Below are 17219 nucleotides of genomic sequence, written 5' to 3' on the forward strand. Positions count from 1 at the left end.
TGAGCTAGGCTATCAGTGGTGATGTCAAAAAGCACTGCTTCACACACCAGTTAGTGAAAATTTGGAACTTCCCAAAAAGGTTGTTGACACGAGATCAATTGAAAATTTCAAGACTGAGATTGATAGTTTTTTGTTGGGCAAGGTTATTAAGGTTCATGGGACCAAAGCGGATGGTTGGAGTTAAGATACAGATATCCATGATTTTAGAGAATTGGGAATCTGGCTCGAGGCGCTGAATGGCTTTCTCCTGTTCCGAAGGAATCAAAAAGCTTGTAATGTGTGGAGCAATAATGATCTCCCTAGAGAACATATTTCAAACATTAATATGAACAATGATGGCAACTGATAAATAGTGTTTAAGCATTTGCAGTGCAAGAGAAAGTAATAATTAAACCATTATTTGAATATGATAATGAGCAAACAGTTCAGTGCAAGGAGTTTTCTTCAAACAAGTGAATAGTGGCATTGCACGACAAAGATCCAACTAACCTCAAGACATAAGGGAGCTGACACCACAGTGACGGCCCACATACAATGTAATGTAATCGCGACAGACACTGATCAGTATTCCTCATGAGAGAATGCAGCGTCTACTGTGCAAAACTGGTCTCATTGTTTTTAGACATGAGCTATGATGTATAATGTACGCTGGGTTTGTTAACTTCATTCTGTTCTGCGCAGAAGCAGAATATGAGGATGCTGCAGAAATAGTGTGTTTGCTGCTTTGAGAGTCTTGTAAAAACCGAACCTAAACTCTGCAGCTAACAGCATGAAAAATAATCTCTGACGTTGCTCCCAGCTTCTTTGGGCATTGTAAGCCTAAAGGAAACATGGAAAGGCCAACAAGCATATCCATTTATCATTGATCCCAATCCACCACCTCAACGCAGGATAATTGTCCTCGGATGTGGTCCCAGCATCGATGGAGCTTTAGGGCTGTAATTCTCTCTGGTTGGATCTGCAACCTGCACTCTCGCCTGGCATGATTGGAGCTCCCGATCCCTTCTCTCTCTATAAATGCATCATACAAACAGGAAAAACAGTGAGCCATTCAGCCCCTTAATTGTTTTGCTGTTCAATTAGATCATGGCTGATCTGTACCTTAAAATAGCTCATTAAAATGCCTCATGCACATGCGTCTGGAAATATTTCCCATAATTTTATTTGTATAAACATAGATATAAACCTTCTCACCCTAATTTTTGAGCCAGTTTTGTCAATTTTCATAATCCTGGAAACTTCAATTTACTCATCTCCAACTGTATTCTTTTCCAAAGAGAACAAGCTCAACCTCTTAATCTTCATCACTTTTTTCCACTAAGTGATCTGAACTGCACACACTGGAAATAATTTTATCCTTCACCATTTGAGTGGACAACTGGCAGAGAAAGAGGCCCACCAACACTTTCTCAGGACAGCTAGGGATCGGCAGTAAATGCTTGCCCTGCCAGAAATGTCCGGATCCTGGGAATGAACAAAAAAAAAACGGAGTGAAAATGAAAATTGGGAGAGTTGCATAACGGTGGCTGATCTGCTCCACAAGTGTAACCGGCCACTGTCTCTGCTGCACAGAGGCACACAGGCGATAGGTTGGGAGTTTGCCATTATCTTCCACACGCTGAGTTCCCGATTACAGCCATGTTATTGTAGACTCTTAAATTAAGGACAACCCGAGGGAGTGGATTGCTTATCAGAACTTTCTAATGACTGGTGCCAATGGCATTGTTGGAAGGGAATAGATTTATCATCAGCGCTCACAATATGGAAGGTGCATTGAGTGGGGAGGTCTGGGAAGAGAGGGGAAAAAGACGATAGTATGTTACCATTGAAGGCTCCATTTTACCATGGTGCAAATAGACACGTGAGCTGGGAAGCTCAAACCAGAGCTCTGCACAGCAATTAGTCTGTGTTTTTAAAAAGGGACTCGAGACCTCGCCAACTCGACAGTCTCCCTCTACCCAGCTGTCTGAGGGAATCCAGGGGCCCAAGTTTTGGGCTGCCGTTTTCCACGCCACAAAGTGCGCCTAAAAAAAACTTCCAGATTCTCCGACTCCCTGCAGGTCCTCTGGCCCTCGGCGCGGCGCAGCACGAGCTGTAGGGGGCGGAGCTAGGTCACTGCGCTGAAAACAGTGCCGGGACCTCTGCACATTCGCGCAACTGTGGGCGCGCATGTGCAGTAGCTCCAGGCGCCCAAAACTGTGTGGGAGGGGCCAGAAGCTCGCAGCCCCTAGCCCTGGCCCAATGGCCTCACTGGGGCTGCGTGCATAAGGCTCCTCCCACGCCCAGCTCCTGCTTCCTCCCGACCTGACTCGACTCCCGCTTCCCCCCTCCCCTGGACCCGACCCGACCCGACCCGCGCTTCCCCCCCCCCCCCACCCGACCTGACCTCCCTCTCCCTCCCCCCCCGGCCCGAACCGAACCGATCCGCACTCCCGGACCCGACCCAACCTGACCTCCCGCCCCCCGCCCCCGACATGAACCGATTTCCCCCCCCCCACCCCCCTACCCGAACCAACCCGACCTCCATCCTCTCCCCCGCCGCCCCCCCCCCCCCCGACCCAACGCCACCTACCTGTAAATCTGGTGCTGGGGACGGGCCCTGTCCGAAGTCTTGGGCCCGGCCTGTTCAGCCTTCCCCCCCCCCCCCCCCGCCCCTTCTCCTTCTCCTCCCCCCCCTCCCCCCCCCCGCTCCCCGCCTTCTCCTTCTCCCCCCCCCATCCCGCTCCCTGCCTTCTCCTTCTCCCCCTCCCCGCCTTCTCCTTCTCCCCCCCCCCGCACCCCGCCTTCTCCTTCTCCCCCCCCCCGCACCCCGCCTTCTCCTTCTCCCCCCCCCCCGCTCCCCGCCTTCTCCTTCTCCCCCCCCCCGCTCCCCGCCTTCTCCTTCCTTCTCTCCCCCTCCCCCCCCCCCCCGCCTTCTCCTTCCTTCCCCCGCCCCCCGCCTTCTCCTTCCTTCCCCCCCCCCCGCCTTCTCCTTCCTTCCCCCCCCCCCCCCGCCTTCTCCTTCCTTTCCCCCCCCCCCCGCCTTCTCCTTCCCCCCCCCCCCGCCTTCTCCTTCCTTCCCCCCCCCCCCCGCCTTCTCCTTCCTTCCCCCCCCCCCCGCCTTCTCCTTCCTTTCCCCCCCCCCCCGCCTTCTCCTTCCCCCCCCCCCCGCCTTCTCCTTCCTTCCCCCCCCCCCCCGCCTTCTCCTTCCTTCCCCCCCCCCCCGCCTTCTCCTTCCTTCCCCCCCCCCCCGCCTTCTCCTTGCCCCCCCCCCCCGCCTTCTCCTTCCTTCCCCCCCCCCCCGCCTTCTCCTTCCTTCCCCCCCCCCCCGCCTTCTCCTTCCTTCCCCCTCCCCGCCTTCTCCTTCCTTCCCCCCCCCCCCCCCGCCTTCTCCTTCCTTCCCCCCCCCCCGCCTTCTCCTTCCTTCCTTCCCCCCCCCGCCTTCTCCTTCCTTCCCCCCCCCCCGCCTTCTCCTTCCTTCCTTCCCCCCCCCCCGCCTTCTCCTTGCCCCCCCCCCCCGCCTTCTCCTTCCTTCCCCCCCCCCCCGCCTTCTCCTTCCTTCCCCCCCCCCCGCCTTCTCCTTCCTTCCTTCCCCCCCCCCGCCTTCTCCTTCCCCCCCCCCGCCTTCTCCTTCCCCCCCCCCGCCTTCTCCTTCCCCCCCCCCCCGCCTTCTCCTTCCCCCCCCCCCGCCTTCTCCTTCCCCCCCCCCCCCCGCCTTCTCCTTCCTTCCCCCCCCCCCCGCCTTCTCCTTCCTTCCCCCCCCCCCCCGCCTTCTCCTTCCTTCCCCCCCCCCCCCGCCTTCTCCTTCCTTCCCCCTCCCCGCCTTCTCCTTCCTTCCCCCCCCCCCCGCCTTCTCCTTCCTTCCCCCCCCCCCGCCTTCTCCTTCCCCCCCCCCCGCCTTCTCCTTCCCCCCCCCCCGCCTTCTCCTTCCCCTCCCCCCGCCTTCTCCTTCCGCCCTCCCCCCGCCATCTCTTCCGCCCTCCCCCCGCCATCTCTTCCGCCCTCCCCCCGCCATCTCTTCCGCCCTCCCCCCGCCATCTCTTCCGCCCTCCCCCCGCCATCTCCTTCCCCCCCCCCCGCCTTCTCCTTCCCCCCCCCCCCGCCTTCTCCTTCCCCCCCCCCGCCTTCTCCTTCCCCCCCCCCGCCTTCTCCTTCCCCCCCCCCCGCCTTCTCCTTCCCCCCCCGCCTTCTCCTTCCGCCCCCCCGCCTTCTCCTTCCCCCCCCCGCCTTCTCCTTCCCCCCCCCCGCCTTCTCCTTCCCCCCCGCCGCCTTCTCCTTCCCCTCCCCCCGCCTTCTCCTTCCCCCCCCCCCGCCTTCTCCTTCCCCCCCCCCCGCCTTCTCCTTCCCCCCCCCCCGCCTTCTCCTTCCCCTCCCCCCGCCTTCTCCTTCCGCCCTTCCCCCGCCATCTCTTCCGCCCTCCCCCCGCCATCTCTTCCGCCCTCCCCCCGCCATCTCTTCCGCCCTCCCCCCGCCATCTCTTCCGCCCTCCCCCCGCCATCTCTTCCGCCCTCCCCCCGCCATCTCTTCCGCCCTCCCCCCGCCATCTCTTCCGCCCTCCCCCCGCCATCTCTTCCGCCCTCCCCCCGCCATCTCTTCCGCCCTCCCCCCGCCATCTCTTCCGCCCTCCCCCGCCATCTCTTCCGCCCTCCCCCCGCCATCTCTTCCGCCCTCCCCCCGCCATCTCTTCCGCCCTCCCCCCGCCATCTCTTCCGCCCTCCCCCCGCCATCTCTTCCGCCCTCCCCCGCCATCTCTTCCGCCCTCCCCCCGCCATCTCTTCCGCCCTCCCCCCGCCATCTCTTCCGCCCTCCCCCCGCCATCTCTTCCGCCCTCCCCCCGCCATCTCTTCCGCCCTCCCCCCCGCCATCTCTTCCGCCCTCCCCCCGCCATCTCTTCCGCCCTCCCCCCGCCATCTCTTCCGCCCTCCCCCCGCCATCTCTTCCGCCCTCCCCCCGCCTTCTCTTCCGCCCTCCCCCCCGCCATCTCTTCCGCCCTCCCCCCGCCATCTCTTCCGCCCTCCCCCGCCATCTCTTCCGCCCTCCCCCCGCCATCTCTTCCGCCCTCCCCCCGCCATCTCTTCCGCCCTCCCCCCGCCATCTCTTCCGCCCTCCCCCCGCCATCTCTTCCGCCCTCCCCCCGCCATCTCTTCCGCCCTCCCCCCGCCATCTCTTCCGCCCTCCCCCCGCCATCTCTTCCGCCCTCCCCCCGCCATCTCTTCCGCCCTCCCCCCGCCATCTCTTCCGCCCTCCCCCCGCCATCTCTTCCGCCCTCCCCCCGCCATCTCTTCCGCCCTCCCCCCGCCATCTCTTCCGCCCTCCCCCCGCCATCTCTTCCGCCCTCCCCCCGCCATCTCTTCCGCCCTCCCCCCGCCATCTCTTCCGCCCTCCCCCCGCCATCTCTTCTTCCGCCCTCCCCCCGCCATCTCTTCTTCCGCCCTCCCCCCGCCATCTCTTCTTCCGCCCTCCCCCCGCCATCTCTTCTTCCGCCCTCCCCCCGCCATCTCTTCTTCCGCCCTCCCCCCGCCATCTCTTCTTCCGCCCTCCCCCCGCCATCTCTTCTTCCGCCCTCCCCCCGCCATCTCTTCTTCCGCCCTCCCCCCGCCATCTCTTCTTCCGCCCTCCCCCCGCCATCTCTTCTTCCGCCCTCCCCCCGCCATCTCTTCTTCCGCCCTCCCCCCGCCATCTCTTCTTCCGCCCTCCCCCCGCCATCTCTTCTTCCGCCCTCCCCCCGCCATCTCTTCTTCCGCCCTCCCCCCGCCATCTCTTCTTCCGCCCTCCCCCCGCCATCTCTTCTTCCGCCCTCCCCCCGCCATCTCTTCTTCCGCCCTCCCCCCGCCATCTCTTCTTCCGCCCTCCCCCCGCCATCTCTTCTTCCGCCCTCCCCCCGCCATCTCTTCTTCCGCCCTCCCCCCGCCATCTCTTCTTCCGCCCTCCCCCCGCCATCTCTTCTTCCGCCCTCCCCCCGCCATCTCTTCTTCCGCCCTCCCCCCGCCATCTCTTCTTCCGCCCTCCCCCCGCCATCTCTTCTTCCGCCCTCCCCCCGCCATCTCTTCTTCCGCCCTCCCCCCGCCATCTCTTCTTCCGCCCTCCCCCCGCCATCTCTTCTTCCGCCCTCCCCCCGCCATCTCTTCTTCCGCCCTCCCCCCGCCATCTCTTCTTCCGCCCTCCCCCCGCCATCTCTTCTTCCGCCCTCCCCCCGCCATCTCTTCTTCCGCCCTCCCCCCGCCATCTCTTCTTCCGCCCTCCCCCCGCCATCTCTTCTTCCGCCCTCCCCCCGCCATCTCTTCTTCCGCCCTCCCCCCGCCATCTCTTCTTCCGCCCTCCCCCCGCCATCTCTTCTTCCGCCCTCCCCCCGCCATCTCTTCTTCCGCCCTCCCCCCGCCATCTCTTCTTCCGCCCTCCCCCCGCCATCTCTTCTTCCGCCCTCCCCCCGCCATCTCTTCTTCCGCCCTCCCCCCGCCATCTCTTCTTCCGCCCTCCCCCCGCCATCTCTTCTTCCGCCCTCCCCCCGCCATCTCTTCTTCCGCCCTCCCCCCGCCATCTCTTCTTCCGCCCTCCCCCCGCCATCTCTTCTTCCGCCCTCCCCCCGCCATCTCTTCTTCCGCCCTCCCCCCGCCATCTCTTCTTCCGCCCTCCCCCCGCCATCTCTTCTTCCGCCCTCCCCCCGCCATCTCTTCTTCCGCCCTCCCCCCGCCATCTCTTCTTCCGCCCTCCCCCCGCCATCTCTTCTTCCGCCCTCCCCCCGCCATCTCTTCTTCCGCCCTCCCCCCGCCATCTCTTCTTCCGCCCTCCCCCCGCCATCTCTTTTTTCCCCCCCTTCCCCTTCTCTTTGAAACACAGAGAGATAGAGTCACTGACAGAGACACACTGGGGGGGGGAGGATCCCAGCACGCTGTTGGAGGGCTCCCGGTGCTGCAGTTGGTAAGTAGAAAATGTTTTATTTATTGATTTAAAAAAAAAATTATTTATTTTTTTTGATTGATTTATTGATGTTTTATCATTTATTATTGATGATGGCTCTTTATTTGTAAAACTGAAGTGTTTAATGTTTGTAAACTTCCCTTTAAACCCCCCCCCCCCCACCATTCCCTACGCCTGATTTGTCACCTACGCCTGATTTTCTAAAGTGTAGACAAGGTTTTTTCGAGCGTACAAAAATCTTCACTTACTCCATTCTAAGTTAGTTTGGAGTAAGTTTTCACGGCCGAAACTTTGAAAACAGGCGTAAGTGGCGGGACACGCCCCCTTTTGAAAAAAAAATTCTGTTGCAAAGTGAAACTGTTCTAACTGACTAGAACTGGAGCAAACTAAATGCCGAGAATTTGAATTTCTAAGATACTCCGTTCTACACCAGTTGCTCCAAAAAATCAGGAGCAACTGAGGCCGAAACTTGGGCCCCAGCTGTCCAGCTCTGGTTGCCAAGACAATAGGGAGATAGCCAAGTGCTGAGTGTAGTGTAGTGAGGAGCGGCAGGTTGCTCCCGAGTGTCGGGAGTCTGAGTAATGAGGAAAGATGAGAGAAAGTCGGGCTTTTCGGATCGGAAAGGAGGGATCTTTGGAGATAGACAGAATAGTTATGAGAACGGAAACAATAAATCCGGAAAATTGCTTTGAATTCAATTGAGAGAGTAGCACAAGGGGACTCTTGTTGAAACTAGTAATGAGTAAATTTAAGACAGATGTCAGGAAGATAACATCACTGCATGGAGCGGTCTCCCAGATAGAGGAGTGGAGCTGAAAACCCTCGAGTGATTTAAGAAACGGTAAATGCTACAATGGTGGTATTGGGGGGCCTTTCTGGATGGACGAACTAAGATGGGCTAAATGGCCTTTCTGATCTGTCGTGGTCTTGTGATCAGATCCCTTTGAATGGTATCTCTGTACACCGCCCTTGTTTGTCTTTCACTTGCTCTCCGTACCACCAGCAGATCTCCAACTTGTTCCTTACTGTATCTGTTGGCTGCAGGGCTTCTGCGTGCAGCATGACTCATTTAAACACCTTGTTCCCTGGCACGTCTGCAAATGGGGTTCATTGAATTCGTTGCCTTGTTGAGAAGGCCGTGAGCTCCGTTTTTCTAGAGGTTATATTGCAGCACATTCCATGTCTTAGAGTCTTCTTCTGCCCTCAAACAGTAACTTGCATTTGCACAGTGCTGCTGTTCAGGAAGATGCAGCAAAGCTCTTTGTTAAAGAGGCCCAGCAATTGATGCCAAGCAGGAGCGAGAAGGAAAACCGAGGAGATTAGGCCTTGAGCTTAGTGCATTGGCTTTTGAGGAGGTTTCTTATATTTAAAAAAAAAACAGGAAAAGAGATGGCAAGGCAGAGGGGGTTAGGAAGAAAGAGGACCCATCAATCGTCAAATACAGGGGGTGGGGAACACGGATTAGCCTGTTTAAGGAGCAGCGGGTACATTTTAAAAAATTAGTTCCTGGGATGAGGGCATCGCTGGCAAGGCCAGCATTTATTGCCTATCCCTAATTGCCCTTGAAGATGGTGGTGAGCCACCTTCTTGAATCGCTGCAGTCCATGTGGTGTTGGGGAGGGAGTTCCAAGATTTGGACTCGACGATGACAAAGGAATGGCGATATATTTCCAAGTCAGGATGATGTGCACCTGCTGCCCTTGTCCTTCTAGATGGTAGAGGTCACAGGTTTGGGAAGTGCTGCTGAAGAAGCCCTGGCGAGTTGCTGCAGTGCATCTTGTAGATGGTACATACTGCAGCCACGGTGTGCCAGTGGTGAAGGGAGTGAATGTTTAATGTGGTGGATGGGGTGCCAATCAAGCAGGCTGCTTAGTCCTGGATGGTGTCGAGCTTTGAGGATTGTTGGAGCTGCACTCATCCAGGCATGTGGAGAGTATTCCATCACACTCCTGACTTGTGCCTTGTAGATGGTGGAAAGGCTTTGGAGTCAGGAGGTGAGACACTCACTGCATAATATCCAGCCTCTAACATGATCTTGTGACCACATTATTTATGTGGCTGGTCCAGTTAAGTTTCTGGTCAATGGTGAACCCCAGGAGGTTGATGGTGGGGGATTTAGTGTTGGTGTTATGTATTTAACCCTTTGTAACCTGTATTACATTACCACCAGAGGGCCTACCTGTTGGAGTCCCAAGAGATCCCAGCATATAAGCAGGCCACCCACGAGGCACCTGCACTCTGGAGTCTTATTAAAGGAGCTAAGGTCACACTTGCTCATTGCACACAGTACTCAGTTTCATCCTTTATTATGAACGCATCAGTTGGTAATGCTGATGAATATCAAGGGTTGCTAGTTAGAGTCTCGCTTGTTGGAAATAGTCATTGCCTGGCACTTGTATGGCACGAATGTTACTTGCCACTTATCAGCCCAAGCCTGAATGTTGTCCAGGTCTTGCTGCATGTGGGCATGGACTGCTTCATTATCTGAGGAGTTGCAAATGGAACTGAACACTGCAGTCATCAGCGAACATCTTTATGATTGAGTGAGGGTCATTAATTAAGCAGCTGAAGATGATTGCTACAGGAGTTCCTCAGGGACCTCGGCCCAATGTCCTGGGGCTGAGATGATTGACCTCCAACAACCACAACCATCTTCTTTTGTGCTAGGTATGACATCAGCCAGTGGAGCGCTTTCCCCTGATTCCCATTGACTTCAGTTTTACCAGGGCTCCTTGATGCCACACTCAGTCAAATGCTGTCTTGATGTCAAGGGCACTCACTCTCACCTCACCTCTGGAAATCAGCTCTTTTGTCCATGTTTAGACCAAGGCTGCAATGAGGTCTGGAGCTGAGTGGTCCTGGCGGAACCCAAACTGAGCATTGGTGAGCAAGTGCCGCTTGATAGCACTGTTGACGACTTTTCTGTAGATTGAGAGTCGACTGATGGGGCGGTAATTGGCCAGATTGGATTTATCCTGCTTTTTGTGGGCAGGACATACCTGGGCAGTTTTCCACATTGTTGAATAGATGTCAGTGTTGTAGCTGTACTGGAACAGCTTGGTTAGAGGCACGGCTAGTCCTGGAGCACAAGTCTTCAGCACGACAGCTGGGATGTTGTCGGGGTCCATTGTCTTTGCTGTATCCAGTGTGCTCAGCCGTTTCTTGATATCATGTGGAGTGAATTAAATTGGCTGTGACGGTGGGGACCTCGGGAGGAGGCTGATATGGATAATCCACTCAGCACTTTTGGCTGAAGGTGGTTGCAAACACTGGGCTCTGCCATCATTGAGGATGGGGATATTCATGGAGCCGCCTCCTTCCATTAGTAGTTTAATTGTCCACCACCATTCACGACTGGATGTGGCAGGACTGCAGAGCTATGATCTGATCCATTGATTGTGGGATCGCTTATCTCTGTCTCTAGCATGTTGCTTCTGTTTAGCATGCATGTAATCCTGTGTTGCTGCTTCCCCAGGTTGGCACCTTATTTTTAGGTATGCCTGGTGCTGCTCCTGACATGCTCTTCTGCGTTCCTCATTGAACCAGGGTTGGTCCCCAGCTGAATGGTAATAGCAGAGTGAGAGATATGCCGGGCCACGAGGTTGCAGATGGTGGTGGAGTGCAATGCTGCTGTCGATGGCCCACAGTGCCTCATGGATGCCCAGTTTTGAGCTGCCAGGTCTGTTCTGATCGTGTAGGCACTGCAGGCTGAAGGAGATTGCAAGGCAAGGAGGGTGGGATTTAGAGGTGAAGTTAAGAATTTTGGAGTACACATGCTGGGATAGTACATATTGGATGCCTCAACATTTAATACAATGGTCAGACCTGGGAGGTTGGAGGCCTGGAATGCTCCATCCTGCCTAATTATCATGGGATATCTGGGGATATGCCTACTACAGGTACAGGCCCAGCTACATTCAGTGGGAAGCCTTGGGAATTCCTGGACAGTGGAGGGTGGATGGGGACTGGATGGAGGCGGTGGGTCACCACCCCGCTTACCTCTGACTTATACCTGAGTAATGTTGATTCTCTGGGTAGAGGAAAATTGCCATTTATACCAAGCCATAAATGAATTAATGGGTTGTTCAATCTCCTGGCACGAGACCTACAACAATGGGGAAGTATCGATGCTGTGTTTATAGTAGCAGCAAGAATGATATTGGCCATCCAAATTGTTTGCCATCTTTTCCTGGAGACATGGTTCCTGCAGAAAATGGCAGGACTCTTGGTAAGGATGAGCCAGTTTTAGTTCACTGATTCTCTATTTCGACCTTCTGTGGGCGACATTAAATTCAGGACTGGGATACAACCTCCGTAGCTGGGGCCACAGGGCCTTTCTCAAAGATCTGTGGCATTCCATAAAAACACTGCATCCATGTGGACATTCAAGCACCTGTGGAACAGCAGAAAAGGATTTCCACTCTATGTTCTGCAATCTCGGCCAAAGAATTCGGCAGGTTCATGCATAGTTTTCCAAAAATGGCATCATGTCTCAAGCTTAAGGGAATCTCACTCATTTCAAGGTGACCTGATGAACAGTTGGCCCCTTGGATGTTCAAAATGTGGCTCATTATCTGCTGCATCACTCCATACTTTTCATCAAAGAGCCTATAACAAAGCAGGTGGAACCCCATCCAACAGATGCTTGGGATGTTGAAGCTGTGGCTCAGTGGGTAGCACGCTCGCCTCTGAGTCAGAAAGTCGTGGGTTCACGTCCCACTCCAGGAACTTGAGCGCACAAAAAAAATCTAGGCTGACCCTCCAGTGCAGTGCTGAGGGAGTGCTGCACTGTCGGAGGTGCTGTCTTTCAGATGAGATGTTAAACCCAGGCCCTCAGGTGGATGTAAAAGATCCCATGGCACTATTTTGAAGAAGAGCAGGGGAATTATCCCTGGTGTCCTGGCCAATATTTATGCCTCAATCAGTATAACAAAAAAACAGATTATCTGGTCATTATCACATTGCTGTTTGTGGGAGCTTGCTTGTGCACAAATTGGCTGCCGCATTTCCCACATTACAACAGTGACTACACTCCAAAAGTACTTAACTGGTTGTAAAGTACTTTGAGACGTCTGGTGGTCGCGAAAGGCGCTATATAAATGTAAATCTTTTTTCTTTTCAATAATTCAATGTCTGGACCACACCTGGGGCCGGGGGGGGGGTGGGGGTGGGTGGCGGGGGGCGCGCGGTGGGGGGGGGGGGCGCGCGGGGGCGGGGGGGGGTGGCGGGGGGCGCGCGGGGGTGGGTGGCGTGGGGGGGGGGATGCCTTGCTATATGCTCCAGAGACCATTAGCAGCAGGGCAGTTGTGTTCAGCATGCTGCTTGAGATAGCCACAGACGGAGGCACACGCCCACTTCTGGATGAGGATCAGCAAGAAGCCTTGACACAAGAGGAGGATGACTAGGAGTTAATCAGTTTAAAGCAGACACTCCAGGAAGCCGCATGGTTTGACGGGCTAAGCTGGGGGAGTTCGTTCCTTAAATTGCCTTTAATTTCATTAGATAATTTCTGCTCATTGTAATCTGGAAAGCCCAAGTTTGGATAGAAAACAATGACCACAGCGTTGTGGTGTGTCTGTTTGACATTAATGGTGTATTTGTGTGTTTAATATGATGCACCACTGTGCCTCCTTTAGTGCTGTGTGTGTGTTACTCTTAACATGATGTAATATTGGAAGGAATAGACTTGGAGGCTGCTGCTGATTGGGCTGCTTACCTCTCTCTGTCGCCGACCCTGATGGTGCTGCCTGCGTGTCACAAATGGACTGTCCTGTTTCTACTGTGGGGATCTGCTTGCTTTCAGGCTTCTTCTGTCGCTTGTCAAGAGGCAAGGCAAGCTGAAGAAAGAGGTTGGCTGGGACTTGAGTCATCCCTTCGTGTCTGTGCTTCAGATTGTGAGGCTGATTACTTGTATTGGCCACTGATTAGCAGCACAGACTGTTACATTGCAATAAGGTCTTCACATCCTTACCCGGTCATTGTCACATTGCTTCAGTGCCTCACCAGACTCTGGGCACACCTGAGAAATGCTGCAACTGTTGATTGCCTGATGCCCAACATTGTCCCTGTAGGTGTCACTGATTCTGTATGCTCAATGGCAGTCAGCACAGCAGCGAACTCGTGCTGCACAACATTGGCCAACTGTTTACATTGTGGTCGATAACCAGGCAAGTGCCTGGTGCATATGAAACATCTTCCATTTCATTACTGGCCCCTGCGAGGCCCTGAGGCACAATGACTTGAATAGGGACTGGTGCAATGGTTGGCCTGCACTCAGCAGCAACCACACTTGCTGCTCACCCCACCATTACCCCTCTCTCACCCACAAGTTGTGGCTCGCCCTTTGATTCTTCCTCTAATTCTGTAAACACCTTGTGTATTTCTGGCCTGCTGCCTGCTTCAAGTGGTGATGACATAAGAACATAAGAAATAGGAACAGGAGTAGGCCATTTGGCTCCTCGAGTCTGTTCCACCATTCAATAAGATCATGGCTGGGCTGATCTGATCCTGGCCTCAACGCCACTTCCCTGCCTGCTTCCCATAACACTTGATCCCTTGTCATTCAAAAATCTGTCTGTTATAGATGCTCTGATAATGACTCCATGAGGCAAAGTATTGTACATGAACTGTAGTGACCTTAGTCCATTTAATATAACTCCAGAGTGAGGATACCACATGGTGGACTCCCTTTTATACCTGGGTACCTATGGTGCACAGGTGACCCCTGGGCCTCCACCAGTTGCACCCTCTGGTGGTGCCAGCATAGTGTATACAGTGTGAACCTTGTTGATGGTACCTCCGGTAAACAGGTCTCCATCTTATGCAACTATACAGTGACTACACAGAGAATATATCTATAGTACACATATATAACACTGTCTATCGCCACCTTAAATATATTCAATGACCCAGTCTCCACAACTCTCTGGGGAAGAGAATTCCAAAGATGCATGACCCTCAGAGAAGAAATGACACAGTGTCGTGTCGAGGTTCATTGCTGAGGAGGCCTAACTCATAGTTCTGGCACCTGGAAAGTACATTTGTATACCTTGTAGTTGTACAGATAATACATGGCACATTTTGTGTTGACCATGTTCATTGCTGCACAATTGCACGGATAAGGTAGACAATTACAATCATGCAGCACAGAAGGAGGCTATTTGGTTAATCGTGCCTGTGCCAGCCCTTTGAAAGTGCTATCCAATTAGTCCTACTAGCCCATGCTCTTTCCCCATAGCCTGACTGTTTTTTTCCTCCAAGTAATTAAGCAATTCCATTTTGAAATTTACTATTGGATCTGCTTCCACCACCTTTTCAGGCAGTGCGTTCCAGATCATCATAACTCACTGTTTATAAAAAAAAAACTCCATCTACCATTTGCTTCTTTTGCCAGTTACCTTAAATCTGTGTCCACTGGTTACCAACCCCACTGCCGGAAGAAAGTTTCTTATTGACTTTCATAAAACCCCTCAATTTTTAGCACCTCTATTAAATCTCTCCTTAACCTTCTGCGCTCTAAAGAGGACTATCTCATTCTCCAGTCTCTCCACATAACTAAAGTCCCTCATCCCTGGTACTACATCTCTGCACCTTCTCCAAGGCTTTAACATCCTTCCTAAAGTGTGGTGCCCAGAATTGGATACAATACTGTAGCTAAGGCCTAACCAGTGATTTATAAAGGTTTAACATAACTGCCTTGCTTTTGTAATCAACCTCTATTTACAAAGCCAAGGATCCTACATGCTTTTTTAACAGCCTTCTCAACTTGTCGTGACTGCTTCAATTTCAATTGTACAAATCAGGAGCATGTTTCTCTTTCCAGCTTCTGTCCCTATTTATTTTAAAAAAATGTTCTTCGGATATGGGCAGTGTTGACTGCATTTATTGCGTGCCCCTAGTTGCTGTGAGAAGGTGATGGACTGCTGCCTGGTGATTTAACAATTGTTTGCTTCAGAGGACATTGAGTCAGCCCTGAAGGACATCAGTTTTAATGGTCATCTTTCCTGGCCTTAGCCACAATTCTACCAGATTTATCCATGATGGAACTTAACCGTGTGATAACTGGGTTGCTAGTCTGGTATGATTATTATATCAATGTACAGGTCATTACTGAATACCGCTTCCCATACGGTGAGTTCTATTTTGGCTCTTCCTCCACTTATAGACCGCCCTAAGTGGAGGAAGAGCATCTGGGAGGGCGCTGAGCACCTTTAGTCTCGTCGCCGAGAGCATGCAGAAGACAGGCACGGACAGCGGAAGGAACGTGTGGCAAACCAGACTCCCCACCCACCCTTTCCTTCAATGACAGTCTGCTCCACCTGCGACAGAGACTATAACTCCCGTATTGGGCTGTTCAGTCACCTGAGAACTCGCTTTTGGAATGGAAGCAAGTCTTCCTCGATGATGATGGCCTATTTGAAGAGAGTGTGAGGCTTGTACAACTGAGTCTCCATGTTTCTACATTGATATCTACTTGTTTTTCTATAAGAAGATAAACCTACGTTGAATAATCAAATGATTCAATAAACGTGTTTTAGGCTGCAGCACAGTTTTTAGGGTCCTTTGCAGAACTTGTGTAGTATCGTGCCTATCGGAAGTTTGAGAGTCAAACGTACAGTAATTGTCATCCATTTGTGAGATAATCGGTCCTCTATTAAATTGCATCTTTTTTTAATTAATAAAAAAAAAATCTTATTTTTGGCCTGCTCTACTAGCTCTCAACCATCTTCATTATTGGCACTTGATCAATTTGTCATCCGGTATTCCAATAAATGCATCTGATAGCTGTAACTTCCTTTGATGGGCATCAGTGGCTACTTGCATATAAGGTGTATGCGTATATAGGAGGTTATTCTTTTCATGGTTATTCTTCATTTTGTCACTTTTTTTTCAATTTCAGTACCTTTTCTTGGATGTCCTGTGAGATTATGTAGGTATGTGACCCTGTGTTCACAACTCGGGACAATGGCATCCTATGCCTGCTTAACCCTCTGGTTATTAGTGGGACACAAAACACAAAGCAGGTCTCCTTGTTTTCACATCACTGATTGATGGTCTGCAGATTTTTGATGCACTTGTGCCTTACGCTGTGCGCTGCCTCTAATTTCTCCCATAAATTTCATACTGCAAGGCTGGATTGGTCTACTGAATACTAATGACCGTTAAGTGGCTGCTTAATTAGTTCAGTGGCATTCTTGCTTCTGCAGGAATGATTGGCCACTCAGTTACTTTTGGTGTACACTGACACAGTAGACCTTGCAGAAAGTGCATCGTGGAAAGGACAATCCTGTGGGGGCCCTAAACAATCTTCTAATTAATGTAATATCTGCACGCTAAACAAAATTTCATCCCTTAATGAGTTCTAGACAGAATTTGGACTTCCTTTGCATGCTCTTTATAAATCAGCGAATCTATCCTGAGCAGCTTGCATCAGCCTGTGCAATGAGGCAAGTGTTGCTCAGCAGTTCATGCTTGCTCTCTTTCATTGATGGTCCTATGAAGGAAGAATCATGAAGCAACTCAGCAGGGCTGTGGTCGTGTTGCTCCTCCGCTAACCCTTTGCCCATTACCTCGCGCTCACAATTAATATTCCCAGCTGAAAATATCGATGTGTTGTGCATTTCAACATTTTCTGGTATTTCATATTTCCAATCAAACATTCTGTGGGATAGTGTCAGCCGTGGCTCAGTTGTAGCACTCTCTCACCTGTGATAGAATGTTATGGGTTCAAGTCCTGCTCCAGGGACTTAAGTACATAATCTAGGTTGACACTTCAGAACAGGACTGAGGGAGTGATGCACTGTCAGAGATACCGCCTTTCAGATGAGCTGTTCAACCGAGGCCCAGTCTGCCCCCTCAGGTGGATGTAAAAGATCCCATGGCACTCTTTCGAAGAAGAGCAGGGGAGTTATCCCCAGTGTCCTGACCAATATTTATCTCTCAATCAACGTTACTAATATACATTATCTGCTGTGTATGCGAGCTTGCTGTGCCCAAATTGGCTGCCACATTTCCTACATTACAATACTGACTGCATTTCAAAAGTGCTTCATTGGCTGTAAAGCGCTTTGGGACATCCTGAGGTCATGAAAGGCGCTATATAAATACAAGTCGTGTTTTTTTTTAAAGTCTGTACAAAGTAGCGGCCATCATTATCCGCTTGCGTGTAGCCATGGAAGCGATGGCTACTTACCACAATAGGCCAGGAACTATTTTTTATTGTAGTGCCTTTATTTGGCCCTATGTGTTTGCTGTGAATGGCAGAATGAGAGGGCCCCTACTATCATTCATAGAAAGGTGAATGAATAAATTAGTTGGCTAAA

At 52.8% G+C, this 17219-nt stretch overlaps 1 protein-coding gene across 1 annotated transcript in view; it reads left to right on the forward strand.

Moving 5' to 3' along the window:
- The window catches only part of clip2 (CAP-GLY domain containing linker protein 2), a 173088-nt gene that overhangs the window by 96874 nt on the left and 58995 nt on the right, over positions 1–17219 (forward strand). The gene's annotated exons all lie outside the window — the stretch shown is intronic.

Source organism: Pristiophorus japonicus, chromosome 16, assembly GCF_044704955.1.
Source record: "Pristiophorus japonicus isolate sPriJap1 chromosome 16, sPriJap1.hap1, whole genome shotgun sequence".
NCBI lineage: Eukaryota > Metazoa > Chordata > Chondrichthyes > Pristiophoridae > Pristiophorus > Pristiophorus japonicus.